At 47.6% G+C, this 20,722-nt stretch overlaps 1 protein-coding gene across 1 annotated transcript in view; it reads left to right on the top strand.

The window, feature by feature from the left end:
* Dscaml1 (DS cell adhesion molecule like 1) overlaps positions 1–20,722 on the top strand; it is a 325,942-nt gene that overhangs the window by 20,465 nt on the left and 284,755 nt on the right. The window lies entirely within an intron of this gene.

Here is a 20,722-nt window from a genome sequence, read left to right on the forward strand (position 1 = left end):
TGAGGAACCTGGTCTAAGGATGTGTGCATACAGGACAGAGTACACGCATGTTCTATAGTGACTAGGGTAATGAGGCTGAACATTGGGGAATTCGGTTTGAGGAAGTGTGCATACAGGACTTCTGCTTTCCTGTGAGTTGCTGAAAGATAAGAAGACCCGTCGGTGGCTGACGCTGGAAATGAGCTAGCACTGTGTTGGAGTCTCAGAAACCCCTCATTGGTTCATTTTCGCCTGGGAAGGATTGTCCCTCCAACAGGAAACAGGTCTTGGAACCTCACAAAAGGACTTCTTAAATCTTTATTTAACCTTCAAGGATCCAATAAAAACCCTTCATCCCCCACACCACAGGGGCTCCATTTTCCTCAAGGTTCATCCTTAACATTCTATGAAGTGTAACATCCCAACCAGTGCTCTTCAAGCAGGCTGTTGGCACCCAGGTTCCCAGCCGGTTGTCTGGAATGATCCGCAGCCTTCCGAGTGAGTTGAGGATGAGAAGCCTCTATAGCAACCTGTCATAGAGCAGGATTCTTCATCTTGCTGAGCCCCCTCCACCTCGAGATGTGAGCAGCACCTTTGAAATTGTTGTGTTCCGGTCAGCTGAATTCAAATCACTCGGGAGCCAGCCTTGGTCTCAGCACTGACCAGAGCTCTTTAGATGGTTCTAGGGTACAGCAGGGTGAGACCTATGCTTACATGTTTGTAGCTAGCATGACAGGTGCTTAAAAAAAAAAAAAAAGACATAAGCATGTGCCTTGTTCTCATGACTTTCCTTCTCTCAGTTCCAAGCAGACGGCCAGTCCAAAAGATCTCTCAGTAGCAGACAGGTTAGCAGCCTGGTGGGAGCAAGGCAGACTCCACGCTACTTACAGATTCCTTCTCTCCTTTTTGTAAAAATGTGAGTTAATGGGAGCTGCCTGGAAGGGGAGCCTCTGAGAGAAAGAGACAAAGGAAAGAGAAGGAATATGGGGCTGGGAATGGTACTGTGGGCGTCTATGGAAAGAGTGCTTGGACTTCAGGGAGCATCTGTGGGAGCCCTTCAAGGCAGGGACTGAAGTCCCAAATGAGACATGGCAGACACAGCCAAAGACCCAAAGACGTCATCCAAGTAGGGAACAGAGGTTAGCAGATGCTGCACATCTCTGGGGAAGCTTCCGACACGATGGACACCGGGGTTCCTGTATTTCTAGAAAAGTCAGGTTTGAGGCATTTAAAGACCAGTAGGAAATGTAGTACTTCTTACAAGTGGGGTTTATGGATGAAGCATTGTGTCCATTAAAATAATAATTATGTTATTAAAACTTTTTGAGTACTCGCTATTTTTCTGGCACTGGGCTAAGACACCTTCATTCATCATATTTTAGCCTCGTACAAAGCCCAGAAGTGAGTTTTCCTCTTTCCACTTACAGAAGAGAAAACCTAGTCTCAAAGATGGAACTCAGTTTCTTCCAGGTCACGCGTTGATTACTCAGATGAGGCTTAAACCGAAGCAGGATTTCCCCTAAGTTCCTGCTTCCCCTGTGTGCACACAAATGTGCCCAGTTTCTCTGAGGACCACGAAGCTTTAACAGTGTGCTATAGGCAGTGAGAGCTTAGGGGGACATACTCTATGTTGATTTTTAAAGGGATGGTTTGATGGAACCAAGTGCAGGTGATGATAACAAACCTAAAATCTGGGACCAGACTTCCTGGGAAGCTCGCCCCATGGCTACTAGCTGGGTCAATTGTCGTCATTCATAGGGCATAACTTCTTACAACTATAGAATGGGTTTATAGGGTTGGAATAAAAATATACAGTGTTTAGAACGTTTGCCTGCCATTCTGAGGATATGCTGAGTTGTAGTTGCCATTGTTTAGGTACAAGACAGAGTCCTTCAATGTTTGCACTGGTCCCTGGTGTGGTGTGTGTATTCCTACTGTGTAGCTGACCTTGTATCTCATTCCCGACTGGCTTTCCTAGGAATGAGAAGAGTGTTGTGTTTACGCGTGCATCCTCTGCTCCTAACACACTGAGCCCTCTGTACTCACAACAGTAAGGGCTCATTCAGTGTCCAGTGAGGAAGGAATGGCTGCTTGAGAGTTCCGAGGGATTCTTGGAGGCAGTCTGGACAGATGGGGACATGAGGACAAACTGGTGTGTACCAGGTAGCCAGAGCAGAGCAGGTGGGGAGGGAAGGTTAACTAGCTTGTGTACCCAGGAGCTGGAGGTGGCTAGCTCCCCCAGGCACCCCTTGTAGTTGGTTCTTCAGAGCTGTCTTTGATGTCAAGACCAGGCTGGTAGCCCCAAAGGGCATAATTACCAGAGAAGTGGCCTTGATGTTAATCTGTGGGACCGTGTTAAATTTTGGTAGACTGCCTTTTTTTTCTTTGGTCTTAGAGAATTTTCCTCTTCTACCTAGCCTTCCAGCTCCAGCCATAGTCATTCTAGATCCTTCCTTAGCTATTTGTTAGGTCCAGGGGCAGTCTTCCCAATACATTGAGTCTAACTAATATGCCCCTGAGGGAAATCCAGGGGAATGGGAGACAGTGAGGCTTGGCAGCATCTGGTCTCAGTAGAAGAGGACCAGAGATTGGGGATACATGCCACATGCTTTAGTTTTGGAAAATGTGAGTAGTTTATAAAATTTTATGAAATAGGGCTTTTATACCCCATGTTCTCACATGCCCAGTGTGCATACATTCTGTATGTTTAGGCCCGTGTTTTGTGACAGCAGGGTGTCACTTCTTCACATGGCGGAGGCGATAATCTGGTCTGAACGTGGAGAATGGAAGCCGCAGTGTTAGCATCTGGAGCAGGGATCCTGTGTTAACTGTGGTTTCTGGGTCCATGGGGCTAGTCTCTAATGTTCTACACTTCAGGGCCAGCAGGAACAGGTGCTGGAAAGTCGAAGGAAAACCAGGACATCAGAGTGGACCAGATGAGGTCTCAGAAAGCATCCTTCTTAGGAAAAGCATACATGTACCCTGGGAAGAAGGGCCTGTTGGCCACCTCCCGTGCCTCTTTCTGAAGGAACCTGGTGTTTAAACAAGCTCTGGGAACTGAGGATTTGCTCAGAGGCTGCCCTTCTGGGCTGACCATGCTGTCTTGTAACCAGCCACCCAAGCCCTATCCAGCTTTTTATTATGATTTCTCAGAACTTGGAAAAGCTAGAAAGACAACCCAGCTAACTATTGCTCCCATCTCTGCTTGCCCCCCCAGCCTCTCCTCCCTTCAACTATGTGTTGGTTTTCAATCTTCTAAAGGTGTAAAATCTTTGACCTGCCAGACTCCTACCCCAACGTTCCTCCTAGAGTACCGTGTGTGTGTGTGTGTGTGTGTGTGTGTGTGCGTGTGTGCCTTGTGCGTGTGTGTGTGTGTAGAAAGATAAACCATTTCTTCAGAGTGGGCAGGGTAGGCATAAGAGGACTAAGAGCGGTATACAAACAGGTTAGAATTAAGGCCTTCAGTGAAGCCAAGATGTGGCTTAATTTCCCATCTGCATGATCACCATTACAATGCATGTTATTGGATATAAAGATAAATCCGGCCCTGTTCCTAATAGCTTTTAATTTCCACCAGACCTGATTATATCGATGCAGGCTCCTTGTGGGAGTTTCCCAGCATGCTCTTCCCCAGCATCCTGACTGGCTTTCTTAGCCCCAGTGGGGAGTTTTGGACACAGCTCAGATGCCAGCCAGATGTATCCCCTGCTGCCCTGGAAGATGAGCCTGGCTGAGCTGCCTTGTTAGTGTGGATTGGGGCTCTTGGATGCTAGGCTGTCACTGGGCCTTGGTCCAGCATGGGGGTATATCAGGGACTCTGCATCTTGGGGGAGGGGACAAACAGGGACAAAGGGAATCTGTTTGGCAGGGAATCTCTCTGAAAAAGCCCTTGCTTCAAGGATTCTCATCAGACAGTGCCTTGCCCTGGTACCCACCTTTGCCCACAGGGCAATGTAAGTCACCTTACCAGACTTGGTTTTCCACGGACTTCCCCATCTCTCTCCATTTGTCACTGATGTTATCCTGGCCTGACTTATCTACCCATGTCTTCTTCCTATCACGAAGCTAGTCATCCTTTCTCCCCTTCTATGAGCCCACACCACAAGCCTGATGCAGATGTTACGGCTCCTTTGGCTCTGTTCCCACTATTTCTAACCGTCTGCGCAGGAGGGTGTGCGGTTTTCTTTTCCCATCATTTTATCCCCGGGACCAGTGTAACACTGCAACAGAATGATTAAAAATAACAAGATTAAGGGTGATGCCCATCATGTATGGAGCCCTCTTTTTGGGTTAGGCATTTCATGTATTCTACCGCTAATCCTCACAATCACCTTTTAAGAAAAATCATGCCCCTCCCCCATTTATAAATGACAATATAGAAGCCCATGGAAGTTAAGCATCTTCCTCGTGGCCATACAGATGATTGGGGAGGGGGTGTTTTCTGGCGTATTCTGCTTCCTGCTGATTCTCTAGAGCAGGTTCCCCAGAATAAGTCTTCTATGTTGTCCTTGGACTTCCGTCCAGAAGGGAGAGCCTGCCGCTGACTCCTGAACTTGCCTGGGGATAGAAACATGTCACTAACTACCCAGCTCTGACTATGTGTGCAGTGATCAGAGGCTCTGGCCTTTCTGATAGAGACTAGTGGACAAGATAGCCATTCTCCCATGAAGGCTGTAGTGGGCACCAGCTCTTGGTTCTAATGGAGACATAGGGACCTGAACCCTGACCCTGGAACTGAGCCCTGACCTTCTGCCTCAGCTCTGATGTCTAGAGATCCCAATGCCCTAAACAGATGTAAGCTTGCTTTGGCTCTGGAATGCAGATTTGCTTTATGAATTACATTTCACATATGGTGACCTTAAGGCAACTTCAGTCCTGTGTGTCTTCTCTACGTAAAAAGGCTGCGAGAGGTTGGACACAAACACAAAAGGGATAGTGGTCCCAGGACACCGTTAAGAGGCCATAAGTAGGCTACAAGTGAGCTTCTGGAATTACAGGGTTGGAGAGGGCCCTGGTGTTGTGGGAACTCCTTCAGCCAATAGCCTTTAATATATGGCCCACTTTGGGCAAATCAAATGTACTATGTATATACAGATGGAAAGAATGTATGTAGCTCCTTAGCTGCTGGATTCAGTATCTGTTCCCCATTCACACAAAAGATTGCTGATCTGTGAGTCTACCCCTAAATAAAGAAGCCTTTATTATACTCAATTCTGAGCTAGTGAGCTACTTTATTCCAATCACAACAGACTGGCACTCAACGTGGGTCACAGAGCTGAGCCTTCTTGGTGACTGATGTGAAACTCAGGCGTAGACCTCTGCTCTCAGACCAGTTTCTTGGCTGCACATGCTTAGGGCACACAATTTTAATGACTTTTGGGAAGGTTATTTATTTGTTTGCCACAAGCTTTCCACTTTCTTTCTCTAAACTCTACCCATCCTCCAAAGTATTTTCAAATAGCACTCTGTTCTGACTGCTGCTGAGATGAGGTTTGACCACCACTCAGACTGCCCTCTTCCCTTCTGCAGTCTCTGCTAGCTTTATCATTGCTGTCTTTGCTCATTAATGGTATTTTAGAACCCATGTCACCCCTCCTTCAGGGGCGTGGCACCCTCTAGGACACATCTTTACCCAGCTCCTTTGCTCTTGTGCTTAGGGGAGGTGCTCAGCAATGAGGATCAAGTGCCTGCCATAGCTCTGACCATTGGAAGAAAAAATTGAGATGTCTGCCTAAGGCTGCACCTATGGGTGGCATCGTCAGGGTGTGCCAGGAGAGGAGGTCAGCCTTGAGAAAGTTACAAAGACATGCACAGGTGACCAAGATCCTGTTTTGGTTTGGTTTTTAACTTAAATATTCTATGATTGTATCTAGTCAGTGTGGGGGTAAGCCAAATGCCTGGGTATGTGGTGTTACACATCTCTGACTCCCTTGTGCTTGGTAGTCACTTGTTGCAAACCTGGGAACAGAGGACATCAGCTCCTCCACTGGCTCTGTCTGCTCTGTGCACTCAGGCCCTAGTTTAGGTGTAAGTGTTCCCTTTGAAAAACAGTCTATATCACACTACTGGGTTATCCTGTTTGCTCCATAATGGTTATTGTGCCCATTTTGCTTATGAGGATGCACAGCTAGGTTTAGTGACTTGTGTGGAGAGAAGAGAAATTAAAGGGGAGAAAGTTGATGCATATTAAACTACACACCTACAGGGTCTTGTTGTAGTTATCACAGGTCATCTTGTTCCATTCTTCTGCTGAGGCTGAGGGAAACACCTCCATTTGTGGATTTAAAGAAGATGGCATCAGAGAGACCAGGCAGTTTGCCCCAGCACACACAGTTTCCACCAGGCAAAACCTGAAACTCTTGTTCCTGGACCCCAAGCTCCTTCTTCGTGACAGTGACTCTGGGGTTGTCTAGTGCCTTCCAGCAATCATTGTTTCCTCTGGGAAGGCAGCTAGTTAGAATCAGGTGACCCTTCTGTTTCTCTTTGCTATAGGGAAGAAGGAAACACTGAACTCAAATAGTCCTAAATTCTTTCCTCAAGTACAGAGAGAATGTCCTATCTTCTGAAGTCTTTAAACAGATTTGTCAAAAACTGGGCATGATGACATATTTCATGGCATTTGAGAGGTGGAAATTGAAGAATCGGGAGTTTGAGTCTAGCCTTTGCTGCATGAGATGCTGTCTCAAAAAAAAAAAAAAAAAACCCCAAACAAAAAAAGACCCTTAAATTCAACACACTTTGCAAGTTAGAGATTCAAAATACCCCCAGGGACCACAAAGGCATGCTTTCCCTGGTTCAGTGGCCCACAGTGATGGATAACCACAATAAAAATGGATAGGAAGCAGTAAATGGGCAGTGAGCAGCATCCATACGCATCCATACGCTCCTGTGTTATGCTATCTCCCGGGGTCTTGTCGTTTCATCTCCATGTGAATCCTACCTAGCAGGTTCTATTACTACCCCTGTCCAATGTCAAGGGTCTGGGACGCATGGAGGTCGGCCACCTGCCTCAGGCCTCAGATAGGGTCTTCAGTACGATTTCCCTCATGGGCTCCCTCGTCATCTGCGTTGCTCTCAGTGCAGAAACCAAGCCCATCTGCAGTTATCCTATCTCTGAGCCCTCCCAACCACATCTGTGTGAGACACAGATTTAAGGCACTCACTGAACAGTGAACCAAGGCTTGGGGTGGGGCTGTAAGGCCTTCCCGAAGTTGCGCCACCAGGAGGAGCTCAACTGGACTCTGGTTCTGCAGCCTTTATCCCGGGAGCTCTAGAGGCTCCCAGGGACTCTGTCCAATATCCCAGCAGGCAGCCTGTTCTGCAGTTATTCGCCAGTTGGTTGGTTCCAGAACCATCAGCCCGGCTCCCCAGTCAAGCAGAAATGTCTGTGTTCGCAGGTGCCTCTGGCGGTGTGTGCATGTGTCGTGTTTTGCTTTTCCACTTAGTTCATGGCAGGCGCTGCATTTCCAGAGCACCCACTGGGTGAATTTCAGCAGATTTAAGGCAGTTGCCGGCAAATGCCCTGCCCCAGGATCATGCTGTGACAGTGGACACAGAACAAGCTGCATTGTTTGGTTAAGTTGGCACCTCTGTAAGTTACCCTGAAATCAGAGCAGAATTCTTTATAGAAGGTTATCCTATACATAAATCATCATTAGACCACCTCATTTTTGTTTAATGCCTACCTAGCGGTGCTGCAGTCTAAAAATGTGTGTTTAGTGAAGTCAAGGGTTGCAGGGAAATTATAGGGTTTTCAAAAACCCATTTGCTTTGCCAGTGCTCACATCAGAATCAATCTTACCTTCAGTCCTCAATCGCATTGCAAACAGGCAGCATTGCTTGCCGAATCCTGGCATTTAATATAGGGTAGCGTTTATTCAGAAGGAGCCAACAGTGCTTGCAGAATGGCGGAGCTATGTATAGATGCCACTTCCTGCCAAGCCTGTGATTTTGAACTCTGTGGCGTATCCATAAGCCGTTTCTGCCATAGCGAGAGCCATAGCCTCGGCCACGACCACAGCCACAGCCACAGGCTACAGCCACATGGAGATGGTGCCCAGGTTGTGAGTGTTAAGGACGAGTGGGCTGGGCTGAGGGTGGGGGTGACTTCTGTAAAGCTGTGTATCAGCACACACTAGGTACTTGGACAATATAGCCAGGGCAGTGGCTGGCTCTCTGGTCTGGGTAGGAAAAGAAGTGGGTTCAAGAGAAAGGGTGTGTAGTGCTGCCTGACCCTACAGTGGCTAGGATGAAGTCACTGCTCCTTTGGGCCCCCAAAACCAGCAGGGCTTGTTTGGAGTCTCTAATGGGATGAAGCTGTATGGCAAAGAATGTAGGGTTGGGGCTCAGGGATTAGGGTTCAAATCTGACCCGACTCGTCACTTTCCATAAACGGCTGGTAGAGCTTCACAGTCATCCGGTCTTTGGTTTGCTTGCTTTTGGTTTGTTTTGTTGTTTTGAGACAGGGTTTCTCTGTGTAGCTTTGGAGCCTGTCCTGAAACTCTCTCTGCAGACCAGACTGGCCTTGAACTCACAGAGATCCACCTGCTTCTGCCTTCCGAGTACTGAGATTAAAGGCATGTGCCACTATGCCCAGCACAGTCTTCTGTCTCAAGGATGATAAATTACATGCTTTTTTTTCTGTATAGGGGAAATCTATTCTCCATATCTATGACTTTTTTTCATGCAGATCTGTTGTCTACATAAAGACATTTTATATGCAGAACATTGACCCTACCCCATCCATGCCTCCATCTTTATCCATGACCCTACCCCCATCCATGCCTCCACTCCATCCATGCCTCCACCCCATCCATGCCTCCACCCCATCCATACACACTCTACCCCTACTGATACCCCCATCCACACACACCCCAACCCTAGGATCCTCTTCCCATAGCTAGGGTCTACTTCTGGAAAGTTGCACATCCTCCTTCAACATCAGCACCAGCTGGGGACTACGAGTTCAAACACAGGATCCTGTATTCAACCCTATCACCTGCCTGTAGGCAGAATAGAATGCAGTGGAGAAGAAGAGGGCCACAGTGCTTTGGACCAGGCCTCTAAGCTGGAGATGTGTTCCTCTAGCATTAGAGGCTCTTCCCTCTCACTGCAGGGTTCCAAGGTGTGGGGCTGAGAGTACTGCCTCATACCCATGCCTTTACTGACATAGAATCTGAGTGAGCAGAGAAGACAATTGAGGAGGTTGAAACAGTGAAGCGAGGGGCCCTGAAGATGGTGGTGGAGCAGGGCTGGGGTCTTGGGCTGTGTTAGCTGCTGCCCTGGTATTGTGGCGCCAACGACTAGATAATGAGTGAGCTGACTTTTCCAGCAGTTTTGTGGGCTCTCTGAGACTTTGTGTAGCAAACGTGTTACTTCTTAAAGCACATGGCAGAAGTCTCCCTGAGGAAGATGCAGACTTGGAAAGAGATTGCACGTAGACAGGGTCTCGACCTCTTTGGCTAACCTCTATCTCCAAAAATATCTACATTGCAATCCTTAACAGTGGCAAAATTGCAGTTATGGAGTAGCAACAAAATAATTTTGTGGCTGGGGGACACCACAACATGAGGAACGGAAGGGTCACAGCATTATAAAGGTAGAGGAGCAAAATTCTAGAGTCTAGAATGTTCCAAAGCATACCACTACAAGGCATCGTCTAAAGAAGCTGGTCGTAGAGGCCTCTCTGGAGATGTGGCTGGACATAGCAGGCTGTGGCTGTGTGGCACCGTATATTGCTTCAGTTCCTTCTCATATGTTGGCATAAGCAACCCCAACTGACTGAATTTTTAGTTCATTATTTAAGCTGGCAAATATTTCTTGAGCACTTCCTGTGTACAAGATGCTGTATTATGCAGACAGTGATTCCCAGGGGTCTTTGCTTGAGGACCCCAAGGGATTGGGGGTGGAAGAATTCCCCTTCCCACACACCCGAGAAACTCAAAATGGATATGTAGGCACATGGATAAATAGTATGCACAATATAATTTGTTCATATTGAATATGTATGTGTGAGCATTCACACACACACACACACACACACACTGCTTCTACTTTGTCACCTGCCTAGAACTCTAACAATTCCCAGAGCAGAGACCTGAGGGAGATACCGTGGTTTCCTGTCATGTTAAATGGCATCATGGAGCCTCCCTCTAGAGGTGCAGTTCATGAGCTAGGGGCTGGGAGAACTAGGCCTTGCCTCAGACAAAGAGGTCAGTCCCCACCTCCTCCTTATGTGTAAATGTTCTGGATTTTTCTGGATAGCTTTGGTTCATTATTTAATGGGGCCCATTAGGCAAAGAAGGGCGGGCAGAGGAATGGACACAAGAAGGGAACACTAATTCTGTTTTATTTATTTATTTATTTAAGATTTCTGCCTCTTCCCTGCCAACTAATTCTGATTTTGAAGGACTTTTGACAGATAAGATGAACTCAGGATACTGATACTCCCAACTTGAGGCAGTGTGTGATGAGGTGTGAGTGACGTTAATTTCTCTGGTCCAGAGTTAGGGAGGCATCTCTAATACTTGGATAAGGGATCTTTCCCAAGGGGCCTTCAGAATACATCTACAGGGTAGGCTCGTTTCCTACAGGGGAGAGTTGAACACCTGCCAGCTGGGAGCTTCCAAGAGCACCAGTGTCTACACAGACAGACATACCCATGCTCACATGTGCGCGTGCGCACACGCCCACACACACAATCACAGTTGAACTTCAGGTAAAGGAGACCACAGGAGGAAGCTCCTGGGGAGCCCTAAAGCATGGCAAATGCTTGGGGAACAATCTGGCTTGACTGGAGCCCAGGAGTGGTCAAGAGTGGGAATGGTTGATTCTGCATGAGCCTTATGTGATTACATGGCGATGGGGAGCCACTGAAGATTTTGAGTGGGGTGGGGGATGTCCAATGTTTTTTTTCCAGGAAAAGGGAGATGGTCCTCAGCCTGAGGTGCTGGAGTCCAGGACTGCCTTTGAACTTCCCAGAGATTATTGCTCAGCATTCTTAGCGAGGTGGGACATGGATCTACCTTTCTTCTACACCCCACACTTCGATCCTGCTCTAGTCCCCTTCTTCATAATCCCATATCATTCCTAATCCTAAATCTAGAACTCTGACATACTCCTCAAATCGGAAGTGTTTGGAGCAGCGATGTTGTGGGACTTTTCCTGGGGAGTCATGATAAAGGTCTAGTCATTCCATCAGTGACAGACCAAAGGAAAGGCGGCTCCCAAGTCTAGTGAGTCAATGAGTTCATGGGGTTCCTTACAGGAGTATGGGTGACTCAAAGCCAAGCTTTAGCACCCCAAAGCTACCGCAGCATGAGTGATGACTCAAAACGTTGTATCCCCAGCACAACTTGCGAGCAGTTTCATGGAAGGGTCTCCTCTCCATAGCAACTGTTCACAACTTGTGTAACCTCCAGGAGGAGCCTTACACGGCTTTTTTGCTCTCTGAGTTTCCTGAATCTCCTGGGTTTCCTGAATCTAAAGAAGGAATGCTTTAGTTCTGAGGAACCTGTGAAACAGCAACCAACTTTGAGTCACAAATAGAAAACTCCACACCTTGTCTCCTTTATGGGTCTCAGCACAAGGCAGTCACGCTAGAAACACTGTGTGAGACTGCCTTCAGGTTATGAAGACAAGGCGTGCTTGAAACAGAAGTGGTTTTAATACTTATCCTGGAGAGACCTCACTGTATATACACAAATATCCCAAAATCTAAAACATTTGGTCTCCAGACACTTAGCCTTTGGAAATGAGCTAGGCTTTATTGTGCTCTTACAGCCTGCACCATAGTTTGGTACACATTCAATTTGATTTAATATGGAGTCTGACGAACATAGAAGCCAGTCCCTTCATTTGCAGATGAGCCCACGGAGACCCAGCAACTACTGTATTCCTCTAATTCCCTGAAAGGGGCAGGCCTCAGGGGCGGCTTCTGTGCTGAAGTGAGACCCTCTTTGAGTGTAGGCATAGGTGTGACCTTATGCTTTCTTATGCCTCCTTACGAGGGGAGTCCATGATTAATGAAGAAATGCTTGAGCAGTCTGTAGACCACAACTAGCTAAAGAAAACAGTAAAACTTCCGCATCTTTCTCCTGACCAAGTTCACCTCCTCAAAGCCCTTTCAGGCTGTCTGATCTCATTTGCTATTTTTATTTTTGTAGATGAGTGACTGAGACTCAGGGAGATGTCTTCCATGATGCCAGGAAGTAGCGGCAGGATGGGAGAGGAGGTGGTTCAGAATTGTATGGGATTTGGGGCTATCATAAAGCACACAGCACTTGCCATGGGACAGGCTTTTCAGAACTGCTTTATCCAAATTAACTCTGAATATTTAAAGAAAGAGAGGGGCCAGTGCACACACTGATGTACCCACTTTGTCTTCCTGGGACCTAGGTTTCTGAGGGCATCTCATCTCACAAGATATTCCATTGGGGCTACCGGGTACTTGGCTCCAAGGTCCTCCATAGGGCTGGACCACACACAGGAGGTGAGCAGAAGAGCAATGCAGAAAACAGGCCTCAGATCTGTACTCAGTCCCCAGGATGCCGCTGGGCCTCAGTACCACTCTCAGGCCCTCAATCTGAGCATGCGCAGGTTGAGGTTTGTGGTGTGAGGCTGGGACTAGATCGAGAACTCACACCAGAGGCCAGGTGTTCCGTGTGACCTCTTTATTGTTTGTTCTCCACTTTCCCCTTATAGTCACGTGCTCTTTTGGAGAATATTGGTATACCTCCAAGTAAGTAGGAAGCATACAGAAAGTTCTAGCTTCTGCTTCCTTCACCTCTAAACAATAGCATGGCCTCTGTCTGCATGTTGCTGTCCTGATCTGCAAGACCAGAACAGGCAAAGGTTTTCAGTCCCTTCCTGCTCCACGCAGCTCAATAAACTCTGTCAAGTCACACTGGGTATTGAGGGTGTGGTGACAGGTGGGTGCCCTACACTGGAGAAACAGGCAAATTGGTCAAAACACTCCAAGGTGTATATTAAGAAACCCTCACACAATGAGCACAAATGGGCATGGTAGCCATATCCACGGTGATGATAGCAAAGACACTAGAAACCAGCATGGGTAAAGGCAGTCTGCTTAGCATATGTAATGAAAAGCTAAGCTGCAGGGGACCCATGCTCCAGAACTTCACAAACCAGCCTGGACATGTTGCAGGGAGGGTGGTAAATGGGGGAGGGGTGGCAAATTGCAGAAGGATGAAAGCAGTACGGTGCCATTTGTATAAAGTTTGAAAACACGCATGCCGGTCCTCGGTAGTGTTTCTGGGTATACACATATGCAGCGACAGCATCCCAACATGCATGGGACAATAAACACCATACTCAGCACAGAGCGTACCTCCAAGGAAGAAGCGATGGCTTAGGAAGGGAACACACGGCTTTTCAGAATGTCTTATTTCCTAAACAGTTTCTTCTAAAAATGATCTGACGAAAACAGAGCCAAAAGAAACACAGGACTCTTTATTTTTACGCTCTTATTATTTTTTAAAACATGTATGTTATAGTCACTTAAAAAGCCATTTACTTCATGGCAGGGCGCAGGGTTCTAGAAGACTGACATAAGCTTTGGGTCTCTCTGTGATATTTCAGGGCTAGGGGTGGGACTCTGGCTGACCTGGAGAATGTGAGGAGAGATAGCCTTAGGGGAGAGGCCAGCACACACATCAGCTGTCCAGCTCTGCTCTGTGGACACTTGTCCCTGAAACCCTTTTACAGAGCCACCTTGGGCGGGATTGGTGTGCAGCAGTTGTTAAATAACAATGATAAAAGTGGTATAAATATGAGAGGAGGAAAAATGTATCTGCCGTGGGACCAACCATAATCTGCTTCTCTGTTTAATGAGAGCCTGGAGACCCAGCATGAGGCCACTGAAAATTAAGAACACCAGGAGGATTGATGGGATTGCACGGCCCGGTGTTCTGCGCTTTCTCGAGAGTCAGGAGCTGGGGAGGGTCCTAGCAGCCCTTTGTCCGTCTTTTCTGGGGACAGGTGCTGAACAGTTGAGCGCCCAGCTGGGGCAAGCAAAGTAATCTGGCGATGGGAGGGCATGAGAAGCGCTCATAATTAACCCCTTGGATAAGCTGCCCCCAGTTTCCAGCTCATGTTACGAGAGAAAGCTGGGAGCCGGACTCAGAAGTACACGGGGAAACCAGAGACGGAAAAGTGATCTCCTGCCCCACCCACAATGTACCGAGAGCCTGCCCTGGCATCTGTGAAGCTGAGGGTCTTCCAGGCAGAGGCCCGCAGGGACTGCCAGCTGCATGTCTTGCTTCGGCTCCTGGAGGTGCTTATCTTTATTACAGTTTGCACTGGTACAGTGATTGCACCTGCCTCTTCCTCTTTTTTCCCCTCCCCTCACGGAGTGCCCAGGTGGTACCTTTGGATGGTAAAACTGCTCTGTGAGACCTAGAGGAGCCTTGAAAATTGCCAAACCCAATCTTGGCCGATTATAAAGATACCATTGGCAGCTTTGGTTGGACCTGGGATCCAGTTCTGAAGAAGTGCCCTGCTAGCTGGACATGGTGGTACATGACTATAACCCCAGCCCTCGAGAAACTGAAGCAGGAGGATATGAAATTTGAGGTCGGCATGAGATACATAGTAAGACTCTGTCTCAAAACAAAAAACAGTACAAAGAAGCATCTTTTTATACTTCAGAATGAGATCATTGGCCTCATCCTCCATGGGGTAGACTCATGCTAAAATCCTCTGAAGTCGAGCTATCTTGTCATACTTACAATGAGTGCAGAATTAGTGCTCTCTCTCTCTCTCTCTCTCTCTCTCTCTCTCTCTCTCTCTCTCTCTCTCGTGTGCATGTGTGTTGATCATGTAGCTCCTTTATCACAAGTAGGCATCTAACCAACATGTTCATCTTGCACAGAAGTCCTTCTATAGGAAGGTCTTTGACTATTTAAGGAAAAGATCCTAATGTGATGTTGAGTTGGAAAAAAATATATAGATGGCAGGATTCTGGGGTGTGTGTGTGTGCGTGTGTGTGTGTGATCTTCAGAGAAGTAGTTGAAGAGTGTCCTGTTATTTATAAGGAGTTGAGTGAGGGATGAGTTTGGGTGTCTGTTTTATAGTCTTCTAAAATTCTCAAGTGTGTGTTGAGAAGAACTGGTATGAAGGGATGTGAAAGTTGGAGCATGGTCTTTATGTTGCTTTTGAGTGTAACGGCCTCCCTTGCATACAGTGGACTTCCTGTCTTTTTTGAAAGCCCCTCTTTCATCAATTCCTTATCATGAACTAAAATATAAAATCCGCTTTCTTGGAGTTATGCCTTTGAGCCTATGCTTGCTCCCTGCCCCTGAACCTCCAGGAGGCTTCCTTTTCCCCCCCTACACCCATCAATTACTGGAAGACAGTTCTCACTGTCGCCTGTACCCTTTCCCCAATGTTCTATTCTTGTGACAGCACCCTATTCCTGTACCGATCCCCTCTACCATTTGGCAGGCCCTTCTCTTATTCAAGCTGACAATTTTGAACATGCATGGGTTTGTTGCATCTTTTCAGAAACTCAGGCCTGTCTGAGTGACACCCACATGGGAGACGCTCTGAACGTCTGGTGAATTGCTCACCAATGCGTCCTGACTTGGGTTTGTTTCTGAGCTGCTTCTTGGTGTTGAATTCTTCTCATCACTGGTTCTGAGTAGCTCTGGGCTCTTTCCCTAAGCCTTTCCATGTTCTTATTTGCAAAACCAGAATAGCAGTTTTCTATAACCCAGATAGCAACAGGATGGCCTTTTCCCCTTCTGAGCTGCATGAGCTGGCTCACATCCTAGCTTTGCATTCTGCTAAATATCCAGCATCCTTATGGAGGTATCTGTGAGGCCCCAGGAAGCCAAGATTCCCAGTTTGTCTTACTCCGACTTGGCTTTGCAATTTGATTCCAAACTAGAAGAATTCCTGATTGGGGGGGGGGGGTCTTCTGAATGAAGGTAGTCTATTTGAGGGTGGTCTCATAGCTTGAGGAAATAGGGACAAGGTGGCCTCAAGTCCTGGGCCAGGCTCATTTGTGTAGGGTGCTTGCTTCATAAGTCTCTCACATTAAACATGATGCTGGTAGCAAGTTCTTATTTTTTGGCTATTATTTCTTGGACCGGCTGGTCTTGTTTCCCTGAGGACTCCACCTGGTTCCTTCTGCAAAGGTCTTCCTTAACCCATCCGTATCTCTTTTCTTCTTAGTTACTGTGTATGTAATCTACATTCTCTACCTTGATTTTATAGGTGTGGTTGGAGGGGGGAGGGGACTCGACAGGAGAAGAGTTACTGATCCGTGTCACCCAGAAACTGTCGTTCAAGAACTTCTGACAGAAGTACTGAATGTTTCAAAAGTTCAGCTCCTTCAGACATAGGCCTCTGAGCTGGGTACCCTTGGGCAGTATCTCCCAGCCATTCCTTTCTCTCCACACAAGCTGAGCAAAGGCAACATATCGGGTCAAAAAGAGACTGATTGGGACTGGAGAGATGGCTCAGCGGTTACTAGCTGTTCACACTGGCTGCTCTTCCAGAGGACCCAGGTTCAATTCCCAGCATCCACATCTGTCTGTAACTCCAGTTCCAGGGGATCTGGAACCCTCATGCCGATGTACATAAAATAAAAATCAAATAAAAGAAGCTAACAATGACTGGAGTGACCAGCTTCCCTCGGCTCATGGAATCCCGTCTGTCCCAGGTCCTGCCTCCACTCGTCTTAACTGAAGGCCCTTGGCTCACTGTTGGGCCAAAAGACTACAGGCCTTGGATAGGCAGGTGGTAGGGAGGGGAGGGGGCCAGTCTAGAAGTTGACAAGGAGGCACTAAGACATGGAAGGATGGATGGTCCAGGTAGCTTCCAGGCAGCCCCTCTCCTCTTCTTTTTCTGTTCCCTCCTCTACATAGCTCCCTCCCAAAGAGACTTTAATTAAAGAGTCCGTGTTTCAAGGACAGCTAAACTCGGGTGAGCCAATAAAGTGTCACCATCAGCTCACATCTTCCCTTCTACTGGGGTGAAGGATCCCCATGGTGTGGTACTTCCTTTGCCTTCTTTCGATCGCAGTGTGTATGTGTCTCTCTGCCTCCACCCCCATGACTTTCCTGCTGTGCCTTCCCAGTGTGGGTTCCATCCAGGCCCTGGATATAGTCATAGTTCAGGTGACAGTTGGGATAGCTTCCTTTCTCCAGTAGAACTCTCTCGACATGAAGGTGTGGAAGATCAAGGAGCCGGGGCTGTCGAGGGGGAAAGGGTGACAGAGACAGAGTGATGGCAGGGAGGAGAATTAATTCCCTGGTGTCGGATTTAATGAAGGCCTGCCTTCTACACTGCCTCGTAAAGGCACATCTCGGAGTGATTGGTGCTGGGTGCGTGCACAGCTCCAATTAGGAGATTCTGCATCTCGCAGGGGCAGGGTATCTTTTGAGTCTCTAGACTCTGGGGGTTTGTCTACCCCTCCCCCTTCCAGCCTCTAATCTAGAAGTCTGATGCTCTGCTCCTCTTAAAGGGGAAGGACCCCGGGGACTGTTCTTGGCTGCCTAGGGAGGCCTCATTTTTCTCTTTGCTGTCATCTCTTTTTGTGTCCTAGCCTTTGCCTTAGCAAAAGGTGCCTATACCATCTTGTTCCTAGAGACTGTACCCTAGAATTATGGAAGCTTAAAATGGATAAGGTGCCTTGGGATAATCTAGCCCAGACTTATATAGTTAGCGCATAGAAAGATAAAGTTTCTAATATTTTATTTTTCTTATTTCTTATTTTTATTTATTTATTTTATGTATATTAAATACCTGCATGTGTACAACATGATGTATGTAAATCATCAGAAAGCATTGGATTCCCTGGATCTGCAACTGTGAGCTACACATGGTAGTGAACCATCCCATGTGGGTGCTGGGAATTGAACCTGGGTCCTCTGAAAGAGCAACAAATGCTCTAGACCACGGATCCATCGCGCCAGCCCCTGAAAGCCAGAGTTTCTAGAACAATCTCTCTGACCTCATGTCCCTGGTCTGTCATCATGTAGAATGAGCAAGAGCTGCATGCCAGGGTCAGGCTGCCTAAGTCACAGGTCCCAGATGCCAATGCAAGGTGATTCTTGGAAACGAAGTTGGAACGGTGACAACTCAGCTAAGTACCACCATCCACAGCCAACAGAGTATGCATCTGCAGCCTCCCCTAACCCCGGTGTGGCCAGCGCAAGCGAGATGCTGCCTCTAGGTCTGGATCCTAACTCAGCCACCAAGTCGCAGGTTTGTGTAACTTTTACTGCTCAACTTCTTAAAGCCTCCTTCTGAAACCCGAGAATAATAACACTTATCACACAAGTTAATAACAGAGTAGACTCATTTTATAAATGAAGATTAGAGCTCTGAGATGAAGTGACACGCCTAAAAACACAGCAGTGACAAATGGCAGAGGAGAATCTGAACGTGGGTCTTCCAGCCTCCTTCCAGCATCCCCTTGTGCTGCAAGCATCTTTTCCCCGTCTCCCCTCCTCCTAGGTACCACTTACTGCTCCCCTCCATCTTTCCATGATGCTGAGTACTTTAGAGACTTTATATCTTTTGATTCCAGTGATTACTGTCTGTGCTAGCTTTTTAATGTATCCCCTTTGTATGTCACAGAAGTTTGGAGACATTAGTTGCCCCAGGTTGTGAGCTCATTGGGTGGCTTGGGCAGGATTAGAAGTTAGTTCCGCCTGACTTCCAAGACCATGCCATCATGTCTTTCTGTATTCCCACCCCTACCACCATCTTGGGCTGCAGTTCCCCTGGGACAGATGTGGGCCGGTGACAGAAGATCAGAAACTCATTCTTACAAAGGTCATTGGATGGCTCTTTGTCCTGAGTCCTGGATAGACATAGGAAAGACTGATCGGTCATCCAAACTGTCCAGGCTTCACCATGGGGTTCGCCAGTCTTGACAATAGAATCGGTGACATTTCCCAGTGATGATGGATGTGGGCTTCTCCTCCTCCAGCATTTTCAGAACCAGGAGATGAGGTTCTGAGAATAAAGGGTGTCACTCAGCAGAAAACACAGTGTCCCTGGCAAACAGCCTTTTCTTGACCACCAGACACCATCATTTCCCAGTCCACTTGACTGAATAGGTCAGGGACCACGCAACAGATTGCCCAAAGAGACACTCTCTAGTTGATGCTCCCAAACAACTCTTCTTTGTCTCAGCAACCTGCTGGTGGCCCTTTCTTCCAGGTGTACTGACCTGGAAGTGTCCCAGGCTGAGCCCCCGAGAGGGCCACCACCCTTCCCTGCCTTCCAGGGCTCTCTCCTAAGTCTCCATCTGCTAAAATGTGTTGAGACTGGCTGGAAGTGACATGCCCCATCCCTTCCCTCCATAGCATTAGGACAATTAATGAGACCCTAATGTGTGAGCCACCGAAGTAAATAAATACAGATTATTGTCCCGCCCTGCAGGTTTTGGCTGACAAAGCTGTCCCTTTTGCTCAGCAATGGCTTCAGTAATGAGCTGCTCAGCTTTTACAGACCTTGCGTTTGGTTCCCCGAGGCTCCCATCTTCTGCACCCTGGAACCAGGGCTTTGGATAAAAATGGGAAGGCTTGAGCAAGGAGCAGAGATCCCTTTTTCTAAAAACGCACATGTAGAGTTCAGGCCGCTAAATAACAATTAGGTCAATGAAGTCCTTTACACAAAACCTGCTAACAAATCACAGCCGTCGATAATTAGCCCCTTTGAGACTCTCAGCCTGCAGAAACTCCAGTGGAGGGTCGGTGGAGACACCGGCCCCACGGAGCCGCTCACTTTCTGAGGAAAATTTCCTTGCTGCACTCGCCTTTCACTCAGGAGAGAGCAAAGTCGAGACCTGAGGCCAACTTCCGCACCTCCTATTGCCTCGACCTTACACAAGGGCATTGACTTCTCAGACACCGCTTTTCTCTCAGGTGGGTTCCAGGGCCACAGAGGAAGCTGTAGTTTTGAGGACACATGGCTGCCTCCAGGGCTTAGGACATGGCTGGGCCCCGGAAATGTCTCCGAAAGACGCACACTTTCTTTTACTCGACCAAAGCTTCCCCGTGAATCGCTGCCTTCTTCCCTTGCCTGACTCTCTGCCCAAGCCCAGAGATGGTGCCCAGGCTTGTTACAGAGAGAAGTAGCTGGAAAGGGGCGAGAAACTGTCTGAAATAATTCCATCCTTCCCTGGAGACTTGGCGTGAATTTTATCTAATCACCATGGCAACAGATTAAAAAAAAAAAGGAAAAGAAAAAAGGTGTGAGCGTATCGCCTTTGCTGTGATAATTCAGATTTATATATTCAGATCAGATTGGAGTTGGAGATTTTTTTTTTTAAGGGAGCAGATGCAGCAGAAGGTGTGACCGCAAATAATGTAACACAAATGTTTGATGATCCTGCCCTTTAAGAAGTGGAACGCAGTTTCCTGCAGTTTTTCCAGAATATAATTATTCCATCAAACCCATTGCAATGAGGACTCATTACGGGCCTAGAGAATGCAGAGTCACGTCCGTGCCAACAACACGCCTGCGCACATGCAAACACACACAAACACGCATGCCTAGGCAGCTCCTGCCCTGCCCCTACTCCTGCCCTCTGCTGCTGGCTGCCCCCAGATGCTCCAGAAAGCCCCTAAAAACCAGGATGAGAAAGCTATGACCAAAGGGCAAGGCGGGGACAGCTTAGGTGTCAAGCTAGTGCAGAGTGACTTAAGGTTCCTTTCCCCTTTCTCTGTGTCCAGTCCAGATCCTAGAATATAAGCTCTCAGAGGGC

Source organism: Chionomys nivalis, chromosome 4, assembly GCF_950005125.1.
Source record: "Chionomys nivalis chromosome 4, mChiNiv1.1, whole genome shotgun sequence".
Lineage (NCBI taxonomy): Eukaryota > Metazoa > Chordata > Mammalia > Rodentia > Cricetidae > Chionomys > Chionomys nivalis.